Source organism: Equus asinus, chromosome 2, assembly GCF_041296235.1.
Source record: "Equus asinus isolate D_3611 breed Donkey chromosome 2, EquAss-T2T_v2, whole genome shotgun sequence".
NCBI lineage: Eukaryota > Metazoa > Chordata > Mammalia > Perissodactyla > Equidae > Equus > Equus asinus.
In genome coordinates this window covers 66,135,082-66,156,284 of record NC_091791.1, presented here as the reverse complement: position 1 = coordinate 66,156,284, position 21,203 = coordinate 66,135,082, and the positions used below count along the sequence as shown (strand labels likewise).

Here is a 21,203-nt window from a genome sequence, read left to right as displayed (position 1 = left end):
GAGACAACTGGAAAGGTAGGCTGGGGCTAGACGACAGAGGCCTCTGGAAAATGTCAGACTGCATTTGGAGTTATGAAGAGTTTCAGTAAGAAAGCCAGCTGAAAAGACCTCCATTTTAGATAGATGCCTCTGGCTGCAAAGTGGATACTACACTGGAAGGGGAGGGGGAGGGAAAAGAAGTCACCCAGGCAAGACTTGCTGATGGATTGAGTTCAGAGAGGTGGCTGAGGTAGAGACTTCAAAGTTAGAGCCCTCAGATCTTCTCCAGGGAGCCTGCTGGAGAGAGGGGAAGAGGGGACCGGAGGATAGCCTCAGCCAACTAGAATGCTGGGAAAGCAGCTGTGCGCGGTGCAGACAAGGTCCCTGGGAAGGCTCTGAGGCCGGGAGGAGGAGGACAAGGCAGGACTAGGCTCACTGTTCTAATGTTCTACTGTTCTCTTGTAGTTCTGTCCTTGCTTTTCCTCACGTTGACCAAGATGGTTTATATAATTGATATATAACTGCTATAATTGAGGAGTGGTGTCATCTGTAGGGAGAGGCCATGGAGCATAGAGAAAAGTTTCCCGTGGTCCACCCCAGGCCTTCTACACTCTCTCACTGAGGGATATGACCCCTCCAGGGAGTCAGTCTCCACCTCCATGCCAACGACTCCCCATTTTTATCACTAACCCAGACCTCTCCCCTAAACTCTGGATCCACTTTGTTGTCTCCTAGGCATCTCATAATACATCTGTCATCTTCCTCCCAAAGGTTTTTTTCCCTCTGTGTCCCAATCTCAAAGATGCCACTATCCATCCAGTTGCTCAAAATGGAGACCTAAGAATTATCCGGATGTTCCCTCTCCCCCAGATTTGAGTCCTGTTGGCTCTTCCCTTTATGGCTCTTGACCCCGCTTCGTCTACCCATTGCACCCCACCCTACCTGCCCTAGCCACTGCATGTCTTCCCTGAGTGACTACAATAGTCCCCCTACCCCGTCCTCCTCACACCAATGCACCCTGCACACAGGGGCCGGAGGAATCCTTCTCCAGTGAAAGCCCACCATGTGTGCTGCTGCCTGAAAAGCTTCAGGGGCTTCCCGTGCCTGAAGGCTAAAACCCAAATACTGTTGGCATCCCTATCAGGGGCCTCTAGAGTCTAGCCCCCGCCTACCCCCTGTAGCACCAGGTTGTCCCCCTACACCATGCTCTGCTGTCCAGACACAGGGATCTCCCTTCAGCTCCCCATACCCACATTGCTTCTCTCACACCCATGGTCCCTCTGCCTGGAACATTCCAGGTGTTCTGCCCTGCGCCACCACACCCAATCATTGTCTGGCCACCTTTAACTCCACAGCCCAATCTAAAGGTTCATCAAATATTTTGCAATTGTTTGCTTAATCGTGTAGATCCCCCCCCCCCAGGTTGTAAGCTCCACAAGACCAGGAACTGTTTCCGTCTTGTTCGCCCCTATATTCCCAGCACCTGGTGGGCAGACACACTTGCTGAATGAATAGGTAAGTGAATGAATTAGTGGATGAATAAAATGGTGTCACACAACACAACATGCCACACATTTACTAGAAGTTTAGATTTTCAATGAGACAAACAAGGACTGGCATCTTTAACTTAGCAGCATACATTACATTGGCTGGTTCATATCCTCACATGTCCCCAGATAAGGTCACTCTCCCAGGATGGGTGTTGGTATGGTGATGGGAAAAGGGGACAGACCTCCCCTTGATATGGTGCATCGCCTGCCACAAAGCCAATGGGGGTCTTAAGGCCAATAGGATGTTTGCACAGTCTGTGAATCAGCTAGTTTCTGTTCTTTCCATGTCGACCAGGGCCCAAGAGGACATGGCTATCAACAGAGGCTCCTGGCAGGGGGATATGGGTACCTCAGGTCCCCTTTGCCTGATAGGGATGTGAGGGATTTGATGGCAGTGAACACCCTAGAGCCACTCCTGTAACCCTGACCCTAACCTCAACCCTACCCTAACCCCACCTCTGAGCTCTGTGAATGGGTCCAGCACACACATACACACACACTCACATGCACACACAAACATACACCACACACACACATCTCATAGCTCCTCTGGCAACACTGGCCCTACTTACAGGTTTTAACCTGAGCCCCAGGTCCCAACACTTGCCTTAAGGTCCTCTTGCCTAGACAGCCCATTGAGACACACTCACTTGTCTCAGGCAGATAGGAAAAAGGCTGGGGTGGAGGTCAAGGTCAAACGTGTGGGTGCTTCACAAAGGCTGAGATGGCCTGTGCCAGGAGGGCATCCTGGAGGAGGTGGGCTTGAGCTGTGCCTGGAAGGATGGAGAGAATCAGAGAGCAGGAAGTTCCTGATCAAGCCACTGCTTCCTTCATCTTCAAAACCGCCCACCAGGAAAAAGCACCTCTGAAGGCCAGCTTTCTCCTTCTCATAAGTCATAAGACTCAGCCATTGGTGACACAATTACTGAATGGCAGGACAGGAATGGACTAGGAGTCTAACCCATCCATTTTACAAATGAGGAAACTGAGGCCCAAAGAGAAAAGCAAAAAGTCATTCTTTGCATTTGAAATGAGCTTCTCACAACAGATCTGAACAATAGGTGTTATTTTCCTCTGTTTTACAGATGAGGGGGCTGAGGCCCAGAGGGGTCAGAGGGCGTCTGACAGAACCTGGACTCAAACCCAGACTGGTCTGATGCCACATCTAACACCCTTAGGTGAATTTTTCTATCTTTGGTTCTGATTTTTTTGAGGCACAGAGTGAATAACTGGCAGTTGATGTCAAAAATATATGTAGCTGTTTTGATAGACAGTATAAGCTCAGTGCTGTACAAATATGGAATGATTCTATTTTTTCAATAACTGCTATCAGCTTTGCTCTGCATGTCCCAACACCACAAGCTGGTAGTTGAGGGAAAGGAGAAAGAGACGAAAAAGACAAACTTGCCAAATAAGTGATTCTTCATCCCTTCTGACAATTTTCCTGGTCACATGTAATATTTGTAGCTGTCACTTTATAATTATTAAAAAGTGCCAGGGGCCTGTCCAGTGGTGCAGTGGTTAAGTTCACACGTTCTACTTCGGCAGCCCTGGGTTCGCCAGTTCAGATCCCAGGTGTGGACATGGCACCGCTTGGCACGCCATGCTGTGGTAGGCATCCCACATAGAAAGTAGAGGAACACGGGCACAGATGTTAGCCCAGGACCAGTCTTCCTCAGCACAAAAGAAGAGGATTGGTGGCAGATGTTAGCTCAGGGCTAATCTTCCTCAAAAAAAAAAATTAAAAGTGTTATTGACCAGTTCAAAGCCACCTCCTATGTAGCTTCCAGGAGCCCCAGCAGCAGGGATGGGAGTGTCCTGCTCGTGAGTGACTGGCTGCCCCTCAGTGGGGGACTGGATGCTGACCTGCAGGGCGCTGCCACCTGCCTAACTCTAGCCACTGGAGTTCTCATCCCAGCTGGCCTCTAGCACTGGGGGAGCTCTTATGTGACCCTCTCCACAACCTGTGACATCAGAAACCTCCCAGGGCATGGTTTCTTCCTCTCCTTGCTCCTGGCAAGTTTGGGGAGGGGGCATGGCTGTTTCCACCCAGCAAACTCTGCTCTTCTCTTAGCTAGAGAAAGGGCAGATGACACCCTGGGTCTGCAAAATGTCCCTCTCTTAGCCAAGCCTGGAGTGGACGTTGTGGTGGAGGCCACTCACTCTCCACCAAAATTCAATCTCCCCTGACAAAACGCGACCAGGCCCAACATCACCATCCCAACCAGAAGTCCACGTGCTATGACCTGCCAGCCAGCTCTGACCACTGCCTATTTTTGAATGGCCCTTGAGCTAAGAATGGTTTTTACGTTTCTGAATGATTTAAAAAAGTTGAAAGATTAATATCATGACACATGAACATCATATGACATTCACATTTCTGTGTCCACAAATAATGTTTTATTGGGACATAGCCACACCTGTTCATTTGCATATTGTCTATGGCTGCTTTCATGATACAAGGATGGAGTTGAGTACTTGCAACAGAGAGCATATGGCTCACAAAGCAGAAAATATTTCCCATCTGGTCCTTTGCAGAAAATATTTGCTGACCCCAGATCAAGACTACCTTTCCCAGCCTCCCTTGCAGCTAGGTGGGGCCATGTGCTAAGTTCTCACCAGTGGAAGGGATGTTAGATATCAGGTGTGCCCCCTCCATGCTCTCCTCCACCTCTGGCTGGAGGCAGGCATGGCAGTTCCCAGGTCTAACCACTGAGACCACAACAAGGCTTGCAGGGTGGCAGAGCAATGGCTTGGAGGACCCCAGTCCCTGAATGAGTGTGAGACTCAGAGCTGCCCTGCCAACCTGGGCCATTCATCTTATAACTGTGATGTGAGAAAGGAAGAGACTTCAACCCTCTTTATGCCTCTGCATTATCATGATATAGCAGCCCACCCTTACCCTGACTAGTACAGATGTTTACCTCCTCTGGGCACTATCTCTAGAGTCCTTTCCCTAGAGATCCCAGTCATGCAATTTTAGGATATTCTTCTTGTGCAGGAGGGCTGCTTGATAGATGGGGTTGAGCCCCTCCTTGCACTGGCAGTACCTTATAGATCTGATAAGAGAATTGTTCATGTTAGAGTTCTGTTTGCAAGGCAGAGAGGGACACTAGCTCAAGCAGAGAGACTAGTTCAGTATAAAGCAGATCCTTATCAGAATCCCAAAACAGAGGACCAGGAGCAGCCAGGCTCCATGGGAACCAGCACTGTGAGGAGCCTGTCCGAGACCAGGGATCTCTTCCAGGGCCTCCATGCACCTCTCTGTCCCCTTTCTTGGCTTGTGAGCTCCCTCTAGTCACTCACAGCTGGTGATCATGATGGGCCGCCAGCCCTAAGTCTAGCTCATCAGCTCTTCCCATTCCCAGGCTCAGCGTCTTCCAGCCGCTTCCCCAGTTAGGAGTCAGATTGGCCCAGCACCCAAAGCATATAGTACGGGGCAGCCTCTGCTTCAAGTGCCCACCCCAGTCAATCAGCTGAGGTCTGGAGGATGCACAAACACAGCTGCTACCCACGCAGCATGCACTGGGAGAAAGGAGTTTCCCTTAGCCAGGAAATTGACCTCTCTAAGGAATCAAGAAATTCCCTGGCTAAGGGCTTGGATTCTTGGCTGGAATGCTGGGTTCAGCTCCACCTTCTTCTTGTGTGACCATGGGCAAGTTTAGTACATGCATTTACACTTGTATGAAATAGGAATCATAATAAAAACACCTGCCCTGTAGGCTTGTCAAGAGGATAAAATGAATTAATCCATGTAAATCACTGAGAACACTGCCTCCCGACACGTAGTAAGCTTTTGGGGAAGGTTAGTGATTAGAATTATCATTATCATTATCTCTGAAAAAAGAGGGAAATAATAAGTCAAGGCTCCATTCCTTTGCTGTAAAACATCTCGATGTATGTTCAGAGAATGATTTGAGTCAGCTCTAGAAAAGCGCAATGACTGGGTGACAGATGCACCTTCCTAAGGAGCACAAGGTACGATGGCTACCATCTACTGAGGACTCACTCTACACTCTTCCTGTGCTCAGCCCTCTACACACATTAGCCCACTTGATCCAGTGAGGATAAAGTTCCAAGAGGGTCAATAAGTTGTCCAAATTCACACACTTTAGGCTCAATTCCACTCACTATGTATTTCCATCAGCATAGATAACCCAGAGGGTCTACTGCAGGCCCATTGCTGAGTCCTGCCCGTTTGGAGATAAGCATGCTAAATACAAAGGAAGGGGTTCCAGGAGCAAGGTACACCAGGACTCCCACTGGGAGAGGGAAGAGTGGAGTGATGCGGATGCCATGGGAGGAGGCCCAGAAATGAGAATGGAAGGGCAGCACCATCTTCGGAAAAGTGTGGCAGGTTTGGGGCATGTAGAGGACATAGCCATGTGCTTGTTCGAATCTCCCTGCTTAGTCTATCCAAATGCATGCAGCAGAGACCCCATTTAGCAAACACAGCCCTGGCCTAAAGCAAGGCTAGCAGCCCTGAGTGCCTGTCCCAGTTCTTCCTCCCTGTCCCTGTGTGAATGTGAACTTGAGAGTGAGGCCCTGCCCCTCTCACAACTATAGGAGTCATATGGAGTAGACCAGACGACTCTAAGGCCCTCCTGACTCTGGTCCTGCTCATGATTTTCTGGTTTCTGTTGTGTTCTTGGGGGCAGGCCCTGAGCACAGGCCACCCCAGGTCTTCCATCGCAATCTGGGACCATGGTGTTTCACTCCCCAATTTATTGTATGCCTAAACGTCTTGGGGAAAAAAAATAAAACTATTATCCTCAAAACCGCAGTAGGTCTCTTAATGACTACTCCACTAATTAGTAGCAGCTGTTAACGAAGTGTGCCGGTACAAGCCTAGCCTCGTCAATTAATCCATACACACTCCTGGGCTGCAGTAATATTTAAAGAGAAATCAATACCTGGCAGCCGGGCCTGGGGAGGTTGGTCTGGGTGGGAAGGGAAGGTATAGCATTTCAAGGAATTTGTAACTAAAATAGCTTACGCCTGGAGCACAGTGCCGGGGAGCAGAAACCAGGACAGCCCCTAAAGGGCGCAGGGATCCAGGCATACCTGCAGGGCTGGGGAAGGAGGGCCTGGTCGGGCAGGGCGAGCAGGCACCTGCTTCCTCCACGGGTCGGCAGAGAGCTCCGTGCCAGGCCAGCAGGGGCACACAGGGATAAGATTCCTCTCCAATTCATCATGTCACAATATCCACTATTCCTGCAGGCTATGGAGGCTGTGAGGCCTGCTATTACTTCCTCTTGGCAGGTGTAGAGAACAAGGCTCCAAGTGAGACACTGTCTTGTCCTAGGTTGCAAAGCAAGTAACAATCTCTTTCCTGGTCTATGCTGTGGCAAACACCCTGCATGCATCGTCCTGTTTAATCCTTACACCAGCCTGATGAGATGAGAACCATTATGCCCCGGCCTTTGGAGATGGAAATACTTCAGCCTTGGGAAGTTAAAACACCTGCCTAACAAAGCTGGTCATCAGCAAGGCTGGCATTCAAACCCCCACAGTCTGACCTCAGAGCTCATGCTCTTAGCATCCATGATTCCTGAGTAGCGATAAGCCTTCAGAACAAGATCCAAACTTCTCTGCATGATTTACAGCATCTTGAACTGTGGCCCTTGTTTCAGTTTCCTGCTATAACAAAGTATCACGAACTTACTGGCTTAATACAACATAAATCTATTATCTTGCAGTTCCAGAAATCAAAAGTCTGAAATGGTTTTCACTGGGCTAAAATCAAGGTGTTGGTGGGACAGCATTCCTTCCAGAGGTTCTAGGAAAGAATCTGTTCCCTTGCCTTTTCCAGCATCTAGGTGCTACCTGCATTCCTTGGCTCGTGGACCCTTCCTCAATCTTGAAGCCAGCAATCCAATCACTCAACCTCCGCTTCCATCATCACATCTCCCTTCCTGACTCTCTCCTTCTGTCTCCCTCTTATCAAGACTCTTGTGCTTACACAAGGCCCACTCAGATAATCCAGGATGATTCCCTGCATAATCCAGGGTAGTCTAGCCCCTTTGCCACGGGAGGTAAGACAGTCACAGGTGCCGGAGATGAGGACGTGGAGGAGGGATATTAGTCTGCCTACCACACCCTCCTACTTTCTATTTCTTCCCCTAGAGGCACCCCATGTTCCACCTTCATGAAACACCTTATCAGTCAGCATCTGGTCAGAAAGACAACACCACTTCCAGTATTTCAAACAGAGAGAATTCAGTGAAGAGAATTAGTTAAACAGGTGATAGAAGAGCTGAGAAACCAACCAGGAGCTGTTGAAGCAACCTAGAAATTAGCAATAATGCAAGGAGCCTTTTCTAAACCCTCCCCACTCCACCCACACAGACACATGCAGTCAAGGTCAACAGCCCCCTCCTCTGAGCTCGATGACCCAAGTGCCAAAGAAATGGCTGAGGTCCCTGAGCCCCTGTCTGGTCCATGGCACGTCCCTAGCCCTGAGCCCAAAGCCCTTCACAGAACAGATACTCAGAGAAAGGTCACCTGGGCCAGGGTTCCTTCCTCCTCACCAGAGGTGAGGGACAGCCCCAGTCCAGGGATCCAGAAAACGTCATGGTGCAAGTGAGGCAGGTGGATAAAATCCACTCAACAGCTGACTATCAGCATGAAAACCAGGGGCTCCGTGGCCAGTGCATTTTGCCGCCAATCACAGGCTTAGGCAACATGGGTCTTACCTATTTGGAGAAAACTGGGCAGACAGATCACCCCTCTCAGGGAAGAGAGCTTGGGCCAGGGGCAGGGGTACGTGCCCCAGAGGGTCTGGCAGGAATCTGTGGTCCACAGGGCTGCCCTGCTGCTTGAGGGAAGTACTGAGCTTGCTTTTAGCTAAGCTGTCGAGCCTGGCTTCTTATCATGTAAGAGACATGGGGAGCCACCATGATTATAACCTTGGGTTAGTAACTTTTCCTGATTGGACATTATTCCATAGCTCCTCTTCCCCAGCTGCTCATCCTGAGATGTCTGAGAAGAAGGAAGGGAGGAGATGGGGAAACATACCAGGGAAGAAGGGAAGGGAAGGAGAAAGGAAAGCAGAGGGGGAAGGAGCCCAGGAACCAGCCTTTCCGGAGTAAGTAGGGTCAGGGCCAGGGGGACATGTAATAGACAGTACGTATTGTTCCTCACCAACCCCCTGGGATGCGAAGCATCCTCCTCCCTGGGCCCAGAGGAGGTCTTACTCCAGGGGCCCCCATCCTGGTGAATGTCACCTCTCGCCCCCTCTCACCCAGCTAGAAGGCTACACACCATGTCGGGGTGGGGGGGGGGGCGGGCCGGGGGTCGGGAGGACCTAGACTCGCTTCTCCCCCAGGCCTCCTCCTTGCACAACTGGTCAGTCACCAGGCCCTGGTCAGTCTACCTGTCCCCGTTCTTGTCCTCAGTGCCACAGCCTTGATCAGGCTTCTGCCATTCCCTTTCCTGGATTCCTTCACCAGCCTCCTGACTAATGTTCCTCTGGCCTTACCCCCTAGTCTATTCGTTACACTGCTGCCAGGGTTGTTTTTTCTTAAATAGATCTGGTCACATCACTCCCTTACTTAAACCCATTAGTGACTTCCCCCCACGTCCAGGGGACATTAAGACCTTCACAGTCTGGCCCTCACATCCCTCACCAGCCCTGTCTCCTCCCACCTCCATCCTTCCTCCCTTGTATCACTCTCCAGGAAACTGCCTATCGATTCACACACACACCCCTGGAATTCTCTTCTCCCCCAAGCGTGAATAAGCTCACAGCCTTAGGAATCTTTAGAATCTTGTTCTAAATCTCGAGTCTTTGGAATCATATTCAGGAGTCACCTAGCATCTGAAGACTCCCTGCGCCGTCCCCACCCTGACCCTGCCCCTCCTGCTGCCCTGTCCTGCACCTGCATCTGGTCTATGCCTGGTCCCAGCCGTATCAGCTGCACTGCTATGTATGCCATCCTAACTAGCACCCACCTTCGGGCCTGGCATGGGGCTAACCTAGCGTTTGGGGGGAAAGGTAGGCCAGGAATCTACCAAGAGTCCCACAGACATAGTGAGGCTGGGAACTGAGCTGTGGGCGTTGGATGTCCACTCATAACCACGGATGGTCTGCTACATTTTCTATCAGGACCCTCCTCCCTGTTAATATCCCTCCCTGGTCCCACAGGGACCCGAGCTACATAGAGAAGACAGAAACCAGTCTGGCTGCTTGCTGAAGATTGGGAACTCTTATTGACATCATGACACCTACCAACACAATGAGAAAAAGATGTACCCCTTCTTGATGCTATTTTGAAGGACTTCATTTGAACTAAGGCTATTGATAAGTCAAAAACCCATTCTCCCTTTGAAATATTCCACCATTGCTGTCCAGTTCAGCCATGCCATCTCCCCATGATAAGCTGTGATTATCAGGAGAGATGAGAGGAGTCAGCCTGCCATTGTAGCCTTTAGAATAACTTCAGGATCATTCTGTCATCTCCTTGGGAGCTTTGAGCATCCCATAGTATTTACCACTCACCCACAAGCACTGCAAGTCTTGGATGAATTGGGGCTTGGACAGACTACCTGAGACTGCTGTTCCGTCAGTGGAGAGCCTGGAATAGCTCCCCCCGGATGCCAGTAGGGCACCCCCAACTTTCAAGACAGAGTGGTCTGAACACTCGCCGCCCAGTGCCTGCACAGAAACACCCTCTTGCACGGAGTGCTCACCTTCACACACTCCACCGCACAGCCTTCTTTCTCCTCCTCCTGTGTCCTCCTCAGCTCTGTGCATCAGTGCCTTAACTCAAGCTGTTCCCTCCCCGTGAAATGACCTTCCTCCTTTCTCATCCAAATGCCAACCCACTCCAGGCTCAACTCAGCACATCCTATAAAACTGCCTCTGCTCATGCCTCTCACTCCTCCGAGTCCCCAGACCTCCGGAAACTGGTCCCTATTCCACATCAAAGATATTTCTGGACACGCACCTGGCTGCTCCCTCACAGGTCTGCACACACTTCAGGACAGTGGCATTTTCCGTATGGCCTCAGTGTCCTCTGTGATTCCTGGCACATTGCCGTGCATGCGGAAGAGGGAGAAGGGGATGGCGTGGAGCGAGGCCTGCTCTATGCCAGGAACACCGTCTTAGTTCATCCTCACGCTGGCAGCACAAGGAACCGGGAGCCCTTTGTCCATGTCACACTCAAGTAAGAGCTAAGCTGGGTACTCTGACTGACCACAGACTTCTTCCCAGTCTCCTATGCTGCCTGATCACAGGAGTCACTCAATAAATATTTGATGAGTGAGAGAGTATCTGAACAAAGGAACACACTCTCCCTTCCCCAGGCCTGGATACCCTCCTCTGCCTCCCTCTAGACACACAGGCTGGGCTGGCTTTGAGCCTCCAGGAAGAGAAGCTTTTTGCTGCCTTCAGCAGTATTGTATCTTGGGGGAAGGCCTTTATCTGACCACTGATCTGGCTTCTTAACTCAGCCTTCTAGAGAACTTTCTAGACCTTTAACATTGGAAATGTGAGCCCAGTTTTTATGAGGTTCTAAGGCCGTACTCGGTGATAGCCTGGAATAAGCAAGTATCATACTTGAAAGCACTTCCAGGTACATTGGGCCAGCCCTCTGCTGTCATAGAGAAGGGACTTGGTCCCAAACACACAGAGAGAAAACAGTAGCCTGGACCCTGGCCACCCAGCTCCCAGCCCAGTGCTCTTCTAGCCGCTCCTATGAACAGCTTCCCACTTTCACTTGCAATGCTGCTGGGCATGTACTTCACTAGCTATGGTGAGGCACCTAGAACTTCTTCCTGACCCCATCCTGTGGCTGGAAGGAAATGTGGGCATTGTCTGCTGATTACAGAGACGGTATGCACTCTGGACGGTTCATTTGTCAGTTAATGCGAGGGAGCTTTTGTCACGTAGCCCAGGCCAGGCGGTGGGAATGCTCCCTGAGTATAATCAGACCAGGGTTGTCATTTCACAAGAAACAGGGTCACGCGCATGTTAATAGGAAGCACACACATTTCTCACCTATCTGAAGGGGAGCTTGAGAAGGGAATTAATTCTCACAGTGGTGAGGCATGTTTGATTGCTGCTGGTTTAGAAGAAATCAGCCCCAGCCTGGAAAGCCTCCCCACCCCCTCCCTGGTCTGCTCTACCTCACCCCTCCTCAGAGCAGAGCTTAACGCTCCCTCTGCAGAGCCAGCAGAAAATGGGCAGAGAGGAAAGCCACCAACAGTCAGCAAACGGAAGAGACAACAGAATCTGCAAGACACAGGAGTAGGAGGAGAGGAGGGAGGAGTGCCCGGGAGCTCCTCCACAACTGAAGGGGCATCCACAGGCCGCGTGCTGGTCAAGGGAGCACAGCGCCTCAGCCAGGACATGAGGCCTGACTCCCCGTCTCCTGCACCCTCCTGCCCCAAGACCCTCAGGACACAGCCAATTAAACTGTCATCACAGTCAGAAGTCGTACTGCATTTGGGGATGGTGGCAGAGGTCGGATCTGGGACAGGTAGGGGTGACTTTTCACTGCCGCCTCTCCCTAGTGCCCTGCAGCACCCTCCCAGTGAACTCCCGAGTGGTGGTGTGTGCTTCCCGCAGACAACTAGGTATGTATAATACTCCCACTCCCAGCCTGGACTATCCTCCCAAGAGGTACTTAGAGACAAGCCACTTGAAACAGGAGACAAACGGCCCAGCGCAAGGACTACAGCACTACTTTGCAGCAGGATTAGCAGATCCAGGTGGAGGCTCTGTCTCATGCAGGGTGGAAGACACTGTTGGAGGAAGAAAACCTCGTGAACACCTACCTACTCCTCTGCCACCCCCAGAGGCGGTGCATGTGCTGTGTGCGCCAACCCTGCAGAGGCCATGGAGGCTGCTGAGGAGGGGCGCGGGATGGGAGGCCTGGTCTCCAGTGCTAATTGCCAAGTCTTAGATCTGTTTCCAGGGGCCTGATCTCCAGTGCCCACTGCCAAACTCACCTGGCCCTCCTGGTCCAAAGAGCTGATTAATACAATAACTCCAATACAATCAGACCTCCCTAAACACGGCCAGAAACACCAGACTCAGGGGCTCCTCCCTGTTGCTCGCCACCCCCATTTCACCCTGTCCCCCTGTTTAATGACACCATTCATTTGATAGCAGGGTCTCACTCTGCTAGGTGCTGTTCTCAGTGCTGGGGCTGCAACTATGAACCAGCCATGACCCTGCCCCGGATGCTCTCAGCCCCAAGAGGTGTCCCAACCTGTGCCCTGGCGGTAACCACACAGCTGGGAAGCGCTCTGAAGGGGAAACGCAGAGTGTTTCAGGAGTGCAGGGGACGGGAGGACAGCTTACCAGGGGGAGGTGAGAGAAGGAAGAAGAGCCTCCCAGGCTGTGGGGAGGGCACAAGCCCAGTCCTGCTGGCCAGAGGGACTGAAAGCTCAGGGCTCCTAGTGGTTAGCTGGGGTCAGGAGTCACAGGAACAGGTAGCACCAGATGCTGTCCCGCCTCCTAAGCCACTTTAAGGAGTGTGGAATTTAACTCAAGAGCAGAGTAGGGTCTTCCAAGCCAGGGACAGAACAAGACGTGTGACTGAGAAGAATTTCTCTGGCAAGGAAGTAGAAGGGAGATTGGAGGGCCACACAGAAGGAGGCCAGAGGGCCAGTTCCAAGCCTGTTGTCATGGGTGGAGGCAGAGACGGGAGCACCAAAGAGAGGATGGTGCAAACAGGCCCCTAGCAGGTAGAACCTACAGCATGTGGTAATGAGTAGCCCTCGGGAATGGCAGGGAAGAGGAGTCAATGACACTTGCTGGTAAGTATTGAGCACTTAAACTGTGTGCCAGCCACTGTGATAAGCACTTGGCTGCATCATCTCATTTAATCCTACAACAGCTTTCTGAAGCAGATATTGCTATTATCCCCATTTTACACATGTAGAAACTGAGGGTTAGAGAGTTTACCCTCTCTGACTTACCATAAGTCAAAGCGATAGCAAGTGGTAGGATCAGGATGATTCAAGAATTCTAGGCAGCAAGGTGTATGTGGGGGGTCATTGCACTAAGGGGACCAGAGGAAGAAGAATGGATCTGGAGCAGCAATGAGGGGGTTGGTGATGGGTACGTAGTTTGAGGACCTGGAGGACATCAAGGTGGCAGTGTCTGATGGATAATGGAATATGTGGATCTAAAGCTCAAGGGTGTAAGATATGAATTTTGGGAAACTGTTTAGAGAAAGGAAGCCATAGGAATGGAAGACGAGGTCCTCAATGGCATGTGTGTAATGGATGGAGTGAGGAGGCCAAGGACGGAGCTCTGGGAACACAGACTGTCAGAGGAGGGCAGAGGAGGACTGGGGAGAAAAAGGTTAGCAGCAGGCCATTCTCTACCTTTACTGGGAAAGAAAGACAGATGACCTGGTCAAATCCCCCCAGTCACGCTAGGACAGAGCCCCTGGCAAGCACACTAATGTTTGGCTAGCAGAAGTGTTCTTATCTATGAAATGCTTTTACCGAGAGGTACCCTATCTGTCCAGGACTGCTTATGGTAAACAAACCTGGAACCTAAGGATTTATGAGGCATGGCTCCCTGGGAAATGTTGTGCAAGCTAAGCACCTATCAGAGAATAAAATGGAGATGTTTCATGACCAAAATAGCTCCCTTTTTAGTAAGGGATGCCTCACATGTATCACGTACAGACCTCTTCTGATAAATCTGCTCCGGGCACTTCCCAATGTGGCAAGAAATGCCCTGGGGAGCAGTATTGGTGGGTCCAGACCTCGTGCTTTACCTGTGCCTCACAATTATTTGTATCCTTGCAATTATTAGTAAATCTTAATACTGGGTAAGATCTCTGAATTCCTAGGAATCTGATTTGACAATCTGACTGTATTTTATCTCAAGGACAGAAATGTACTAAACCTTCCCATGATCTTTTGAATGTTCTGCCCAGCCCTGGGACTGAGCCAGACTTGAGAAGGGGCTACTTGATCTTGCAGATGGATGGGACCTGGAGATGGGAGAGAAGCTACGAAAGACTGTCTGCCAGGCTAAGGGGTGGATTTTGTCCAAACAGAGGCAACAGGATAACAGGCTTGAATGCGGAAGGTGACAAGGTCAGACTGAAGCTCTGGAGAGGCCCCTCAGTCACTCTGCAGAAACCAGATAGGAGAAAGCAAGCTTAGAGGCAGAGAGCCCAGGTGCGGGCTCATCCAGGAGAAAAATTACAGGGCCCTGGACAGGGCAGTGGCGGTGGGAATAAAGAGAAACTGGGGAATTTAAGACCCATTTAGTGGTTCAAGCATACAGGACTTGGAAATTGACTGGGCTGTGAGAACAAAGGAGTTGAGGCTTCTTACTTGGACAACTGGGTGGGTGATGCTGCCAGTGACAGGGAGGGGAGCAGGGGGACAAGCAGAGCCCGGAGAAGATGAAGTTCTGCTTTGAATGCTTCTAGAGTCTTCGGCACATATTCCAGGAGATATGTTGTAGGTAGTTGGATACTTGGCTCTGAAGCTCAAGAATGATGACTGGGCTGGAGATAGAAAGTGGATTCCAGGTGGTAGCTGATGCCTTGGGCCAGATAAGAGAAATGTGAATAGCGATGAGTGAAAAGACCCAAGCAAAGGACCACCAACAATTAAGGCAAAATTTCTCAAAGACCATGTGCATCAGATGACCAGGAGGGTTTGTAAAACTCAGAGTCCTGGGCCTGCATGAAAATCAGAATGTATGCGATGCGGGGCCTGAGAATCTGATCTCCATTTTAAGAAGTACCCTGGGGGATTTGTAGGCACCCTGAAGTTTGGAAATCAATGAGGTAAGGAACAGACAGAGAGAGAATATTCCCGAAGGAGGCTGAGAAAGAAGAAGAGAGAGAAGAAGAAAAGAGGATAATTCAGTGTCGTGAAAACCAAGGGAAGAGGCTTAGCAAGGAACTGTTAGTTAACAGTTAGTTAGTTAACAGAAGGAACTGTTAGTGGGTCGATGTCTCTGCAAGTTTGAGTACTGTCAGGACTGAGCAGTGTCCCTTGGACTTGGTAATGCGGAGGTCTCTGGTGACTGTTCAGTAGACTCTTGGAAGAGTGTCAAGAGTATCGGGGCAGAGGCCCTGTTGAAATGAACTGAAGGGTAGCGGGGAGGTTAGGAAGTAGGAAGGAGAGTGTAGACTTCTCTCTCAATAAGTTTGGCTGTGAATGGTGACAAGAACGTTAAGATGGAGCTGCGGGGGGTGGGGGCGGAAGAAGTGGAAGGAAAGAACTCCATCGTAAATATGGAGAAGAAACAAACATATCTAAATGCTGATGGGAATAGTCTAGTGAAGGGAGAGCATGAAGACAGAGCAATGAGGGGCCCTTAAGACAGCAGCGAGTGGTGGCTTTAGCCTCAATTGAGGAGAGGCCTGGAGAACAAAGACAGGGTGGCAGACAATGTTTTTAAATTTAGAATTTTGGTGGCAAGAGATTGGCCTCCCCATTTGATGTCTTCCATTTTTCTCTGAAAGCAGGACATGGGGTTAACTGCAAAGAGTGAATGAGGTGAAGGTGATAGCAGAGATTTGGAGAGGAAACAAGCAGTAGAAGTGAGGCTGTGCCAATGATGCCCATGGTTCCAATAGCAAGTATACTTTGGCTCAAAATGCGTCACGGAGTTGAGATGATTTTCTCCAGGTCAACAGAGCCTAGCCAGAGAAATAGTCTGCTTTCCACAATCACCCTACCTATGCGCTTGTAAGTCACATAAGGTAATAGAGCCCACAGTGAACGGACCTTTGCTCTCCACTTTGCTCCTCAGAGGAGCTGGATGAGTGACAACCACTCCTGGTCCAGCAGTCTTGAAGAGGGACCAGAGGAGGACGCCCGACTCTGGAGCACAGGAGTGGAGGGTGCTGCGTCCATGCTCAGCGCTTGTCACTCAGAAACACTTCAAGAGCCAACTTACAACCTCCCCAGCACCAAGAAGCCAAATCACTGCAAACGGGGGTCATCCCACACAGAGGACCATGGCAATCACATCCACCCTAAGTCATGCCCACCCTGGGGAGCAAAGTCCAGATGGCACAGGACCCTATGGACTATGGGTCCAGAGGTGGAAGATTTGGAGGAGGGACAACTGCTGGCACATCTTTTGTGCGTATGTTCACAACTTCCAAATAAAGAGGCTATTTTTTCTACTGGAGTGTCTGGTGTTGCTTGTTTAATTTCATCAAACCCTGCTGGGGCTCTCAGGGGGATTAAAATGGGCTCTGTGTTAATCACTCAAGTAAACCTCAGAGTCAGTCAGCAGCACGCAGTGTAGAGATTCAATGGAGGCTGGAAAAGAGGTCGACAGGTGGCCTGGAGAGGTATGGCCTCTGCGTCTGGGCAGCGGGTCTCGGGCCTCCTAAGGAGTTATTTAATGGAAGGGCCTAGTCCCACTCCAACCTCATCAGTCAGAACCTCTGGAGTAGGGGCCATCAGTTACACTGATACCCTCCTCACCTTGAGAACCCTGGGCCAGGGCGTGACCAAGCCCTGCAAACCACAAATGCAGAGTCATCAGCGCCCACACTTGACAGGCCCCAGGATGATGACTCATGGCTCACAAGGACAATGGCCAAAACCCAAATGCCAGCATATTCATTTGCAGACTGTTTTGCTGTCTGACCAGTGCATTCTCTCCCCTAAGGCTAGCAACACAAGAAGTCAGAGCATTAGAGGGTTGCCAGGAGGGTTGCCAGTGGCATCAGGCTGTGACAAGTCCTTCTTCATGACAGACAGAGGCCCATAGGTGGGTCAGAGGCCCAGCCATCCAGGGCCCTGCCAATATGAGCGTCTGGGCCACCCCATTTCTCTGTTCCTATTAGCTAATGAGACTCTCTTCTTATAAGCACAGCCTTCACATACAGTCAGTGATTTCTAAGCTTTCCTGGCCCACCGCCCCTTGAAGGTGACTTTATGTCTTTGCTCAATTTTATGGGTTGTCTTAGTATGAGTTTGTCTCAGTTGGCTCAGAGGGCCACTGTATCCCCTCACATTCAAATCCTTGGGGACACTTCACATTTTTAGGGTACTGCCTCATCCCCATTCACAGGTAAGGGAACTGAGGCCACGCAGGCTAAATGTCAGATCCAAGGCCATATGTCATCCTCCTGGAAAAGGTTGAGGTCCAAGCTAAGCAATGGAAATGGAGATGGAAACATGGGAGCAGACTGGAGCCGTATCAAGGAGAGTGAGGAGGTAAGCCTTCTAGGGTAAGTGGGATGGTGGGAAGATACAAAGGAGACAGGGAGGAGGAGAGTATTCTGGTGACTGGGTAGTGGTGAGGAGGGCCATGCTGCCCCTGGATCAGCTGGACAATCAACACATTTACTGAGGACGTGCTGGGTGCTGCAGAAGGGGTGTGGAGAGGGACGGAAATGGACATGTGCCTGTTCTGACAAAGCTCTCAGAGCACAACAGGCCTATGATTAACCCTTCTGTGATTAACTGTTTGGTACCTGTTCTTGGTGAGCACTAATCTTGGCTGTTCTTTTAGGACAATAAGGAGTTCACAGCTGACCATAGTAGTCTGCCTGCAGCTCAGCCATGCCTATTGAGGGACCCGCACTGCTAGCATCAAGTACACTATCAATCAAGGTTCTCTGAGTTATATCTTAAACTGGCTTAATGCGAAAAGAATGTGAGACTCATACAGCAGGAAAGTCTTCAGATAGGTCTTTTGGCTTCAGGTCCGGCTGGATCCAGAGGCTTAAACCACATCTTCTGGACCTGGGTTTGCTCTCTCCCTCTTTAGTCTTCTCTCTGGTCTGTCTCCTGGCTTTGTTTTCCTCTCCACTGTGTTCACTCTCAGCCATACTCTCCCCCCCTTGGAAGACCCAGAAGCTCAGGTTGACAGCAACACAACCCTAAATCTAGAAAGAGAGTTCTCTCCTCTCCACAACCCCACACAAGTGCCAATATTGACTAGCTTTGCCCATAGACCCACCCCTGGACAAATTACTGTGCCGGAGGGAACCTGATGCACTGCTTTGTGAGCCCTAGGCCACATGCCCAGGGTCACTTGCCCACCTTGGAGTTATCACACCCAATCCACATGGACTCAAGAGTAGGGATGGAGTGGATTCCAAGGAAAGGGATGTTCTGTCACCAGAAGAGGGAGATGAATATTGGGCAGGCAATAGATACCCTCTATTATAATAACCAAATCTCCCCCTGTCAGTCCAAGGTGAGAGCAGTGATGGCCAGAGGCCTTATGAGCCCAGGGCCATACCCTAGAAGCCCATTCTCCTCTCACGGCTGAAATTGCTCTGCTAACACCCACAGAGTACACTACTCTCTTCCCCACCCCACCCAATGCCCCCAGCAGAAGAGGCCCCAAAGGTTTTAGGGGTTGAGTGTTTGCTGAGGAAGAAAACACGGAAAGAGGAGAGAGATGGGAGAGAGCCACTCCCAGGGCTCTTAGTTCCATTAAAAATTATAGCAAGAAGAGCTGAACTTGCCAGAACAAGGTCAGTACTAGAAAGATGCACAAGTGGGTGTCGTCTGGGGCAAAAGAGAAAGGGGGATTGTGGTAAAGGTGGGCAGCAGGACACAATTGCAAGGGGAAGAGGAGCCAGAGAAATGAAGCTAGGTTATGGGTATAGCCCCTTCAGAATGATGAAAACAAGTAACTGCCCTGAGACCTCGCTGACTGGCGACAGGGAACCAACCATCTCAGGTTTAGCCCCTGGACTTTTAATCAGCATCCCTCCTGGTCATTCATAGCAGAGTACAGACTGTGACAGTACAGTACAGACTGTTGCCTTCAGCGCCAACTTGAGCCCTCCTCCAGGCACCCGGCCCTGCACACACACTCTCCCCAAGTCCTCGGGGGCCTTGCTCTCCTCTCAGCACCTAAGGCCACCCTATCTCATCTATTTCTTCCACATTTCACGTAAGATGGTCTTGTCTCCTTGACTGGGTCTTGGACCAGTTTACAACACTGCACAGGTCAGAGTCACCTAGGGCACATGTGAAAAATACAGACCCCTGGGCCGTTCTTGGAAATTCTGATTTGGAGGTCTGGAGTGGGTCCCAGACATCTGTATTCTCAATCCGTTCCTTAGGGTATTCTGAAGTGGAACCGAGTTGGAGAACCACAGTCTTAGAGACGCATCAGTTGCTAAAGCTGGGGGAGACCTTCTCCCCTATGAAATGAAACCAATCAGCTAGAACACAGACCAACACACTATGACTCACAGGCCCAATCCAGCCCACTGGTCTCTTTTGCAAATAAAGCTTTAGTGGAATGCAGCCACACCCATTCATTTACATATTGGCTATGGCTACTCTCTCACTGTATCACAGCAGAGTTGAGTAGTTACAGAAGAAACCACGTGGCACAGAAAGCCAGAATTAGTTACTAACCTGCCCTTTCCAGAGAAAGTTTGCCAGCTCCTGAATTAGAAGGCAATCTCTGAGGCCCAGAAATATGTCTCTTGTTCAAAGATTTAGAGCCACAAAGACCTGCTTCTTCCTCTCTTTGTCCAGCAGTCTCTCCACCTCCCCACTGTTTGGACTGTGTGGTATTGTTCCACCTACTCAGAATCCATTGCCCTCCTTTTGGAAACAACCTCTCACTTTGGTGGGCCCCCTTGTCCTCATTGGATGAAATCCTAATACAACTGTCAATCAAAACTCCCCACCTTTCTCTTAGGCATGTGACCCAAGCTGAGCCAATCCCATGTTCTCTCCCTGGAATTTGAAACTTGAGCTGAGAAGAAAACCATTGACAGCCATTAGATCTCCTTCCTCCCTCTCACAGAGCTTAAAGACACAGCCTGGGCCCAGGTCCCCAGAGCTGCCCTGTTCTGCCCCTCTCAGGGCCGACCCTTTAGCCTTGTCTGTGATTCTGTGGGTGGCCCTGTCTCCTCCCCAAATATTCCTTTTATGATAAGTTAGACAGAATTTAACACCTCTGCTTACACCCAAAAACTCCTACTTGATGCCAGAAGCAAAGGTTGAACTAGGCCATGGGGAATGGATCTGCCCATTTCCCAGATGGACACGTGGTCCCTAGAGAGGAAAGGTGTGAGCCAGGATGAGAATCCAAACCTACATCCTCTGCTCCTGCACCTCCTCTGTCACAGTGTCACCCACTCCCTGCAACCACTCAAAGTCGATGGCATCAGAAGCATCAGTCCCGAAATACAGAAATCTCTTTTAGAAACTAATAAATACACAACAAGGAGCACTTCTCACATGAAGAACAATAACGACAACTTTACAGAAAAAGCGATCGTGGATGAGAGCTGTGAGTGCACATGGTATAATATCAGGAATTAAAAAGTGTCAAAAGATCAAGTGGGAGGAACATGAAATATGAATGGGATGAAAGACACCTTTCTGTACATGGAATAATGACTCTATTGAGCTTCCTCACCAAAGTCCCCACATCATAAAGTGCAAAAGCCAGGGAAGGGAGTGAGGAGGGAAAAGGGGAGGGCAGGGGGAGCCTTTGTGTGTGAAAGCGAGATGAGCAGGTGGGTAGGACAGGAAAAGACAGGAGCAGAAAGAACTGCCAGTGCCGAGCTGTGGGCCTGGACACATTTGCTGGCTTCTCAGGATGGGCAGCAAGACCCTCTGGCCCTGGGGTTGCTGGCAGACCCCGGAGCACCCAGGACTCCCACCACCCTGTAGCAGGTGACCCAGGCCCTTCCCAGCCGACCTGGACAGAGGCAGGGCAGGTGCCTCCCAGCTGGCACA

General features: G+C 50.5%; 1 protein-coding gene and 1 long non-coding RNA gene across 2 annotated transcripts in view; both read right to left on the bottom strand.

The window, feature by feature from the left end:
* Window positions 1-20,234, bottom strand: part of LOC123281859 (uncharacterized) — a 29,309-nt gene extending 9,075 nt beyond the window's left edge. The window contains exon 1 of the long non-coding RNA XR_011495893.1: window positions 19,866-20,234. This is a non-coding gene — a long non-coding RNA (uncharacterized lncRNA). The remainder of the gene's footprint in view (window positions 1-19,865) is intronic.
* The window catches only part of RPS24 (ribosomal protein S24), a 253,477-nt gene that overhangs the window by 43,827 nt on the left and 188,447 nt on the right, over window positions 1-21,203 (bottom strand). The gene's annotated exons all lie outside the window — the stretch shown is intronic.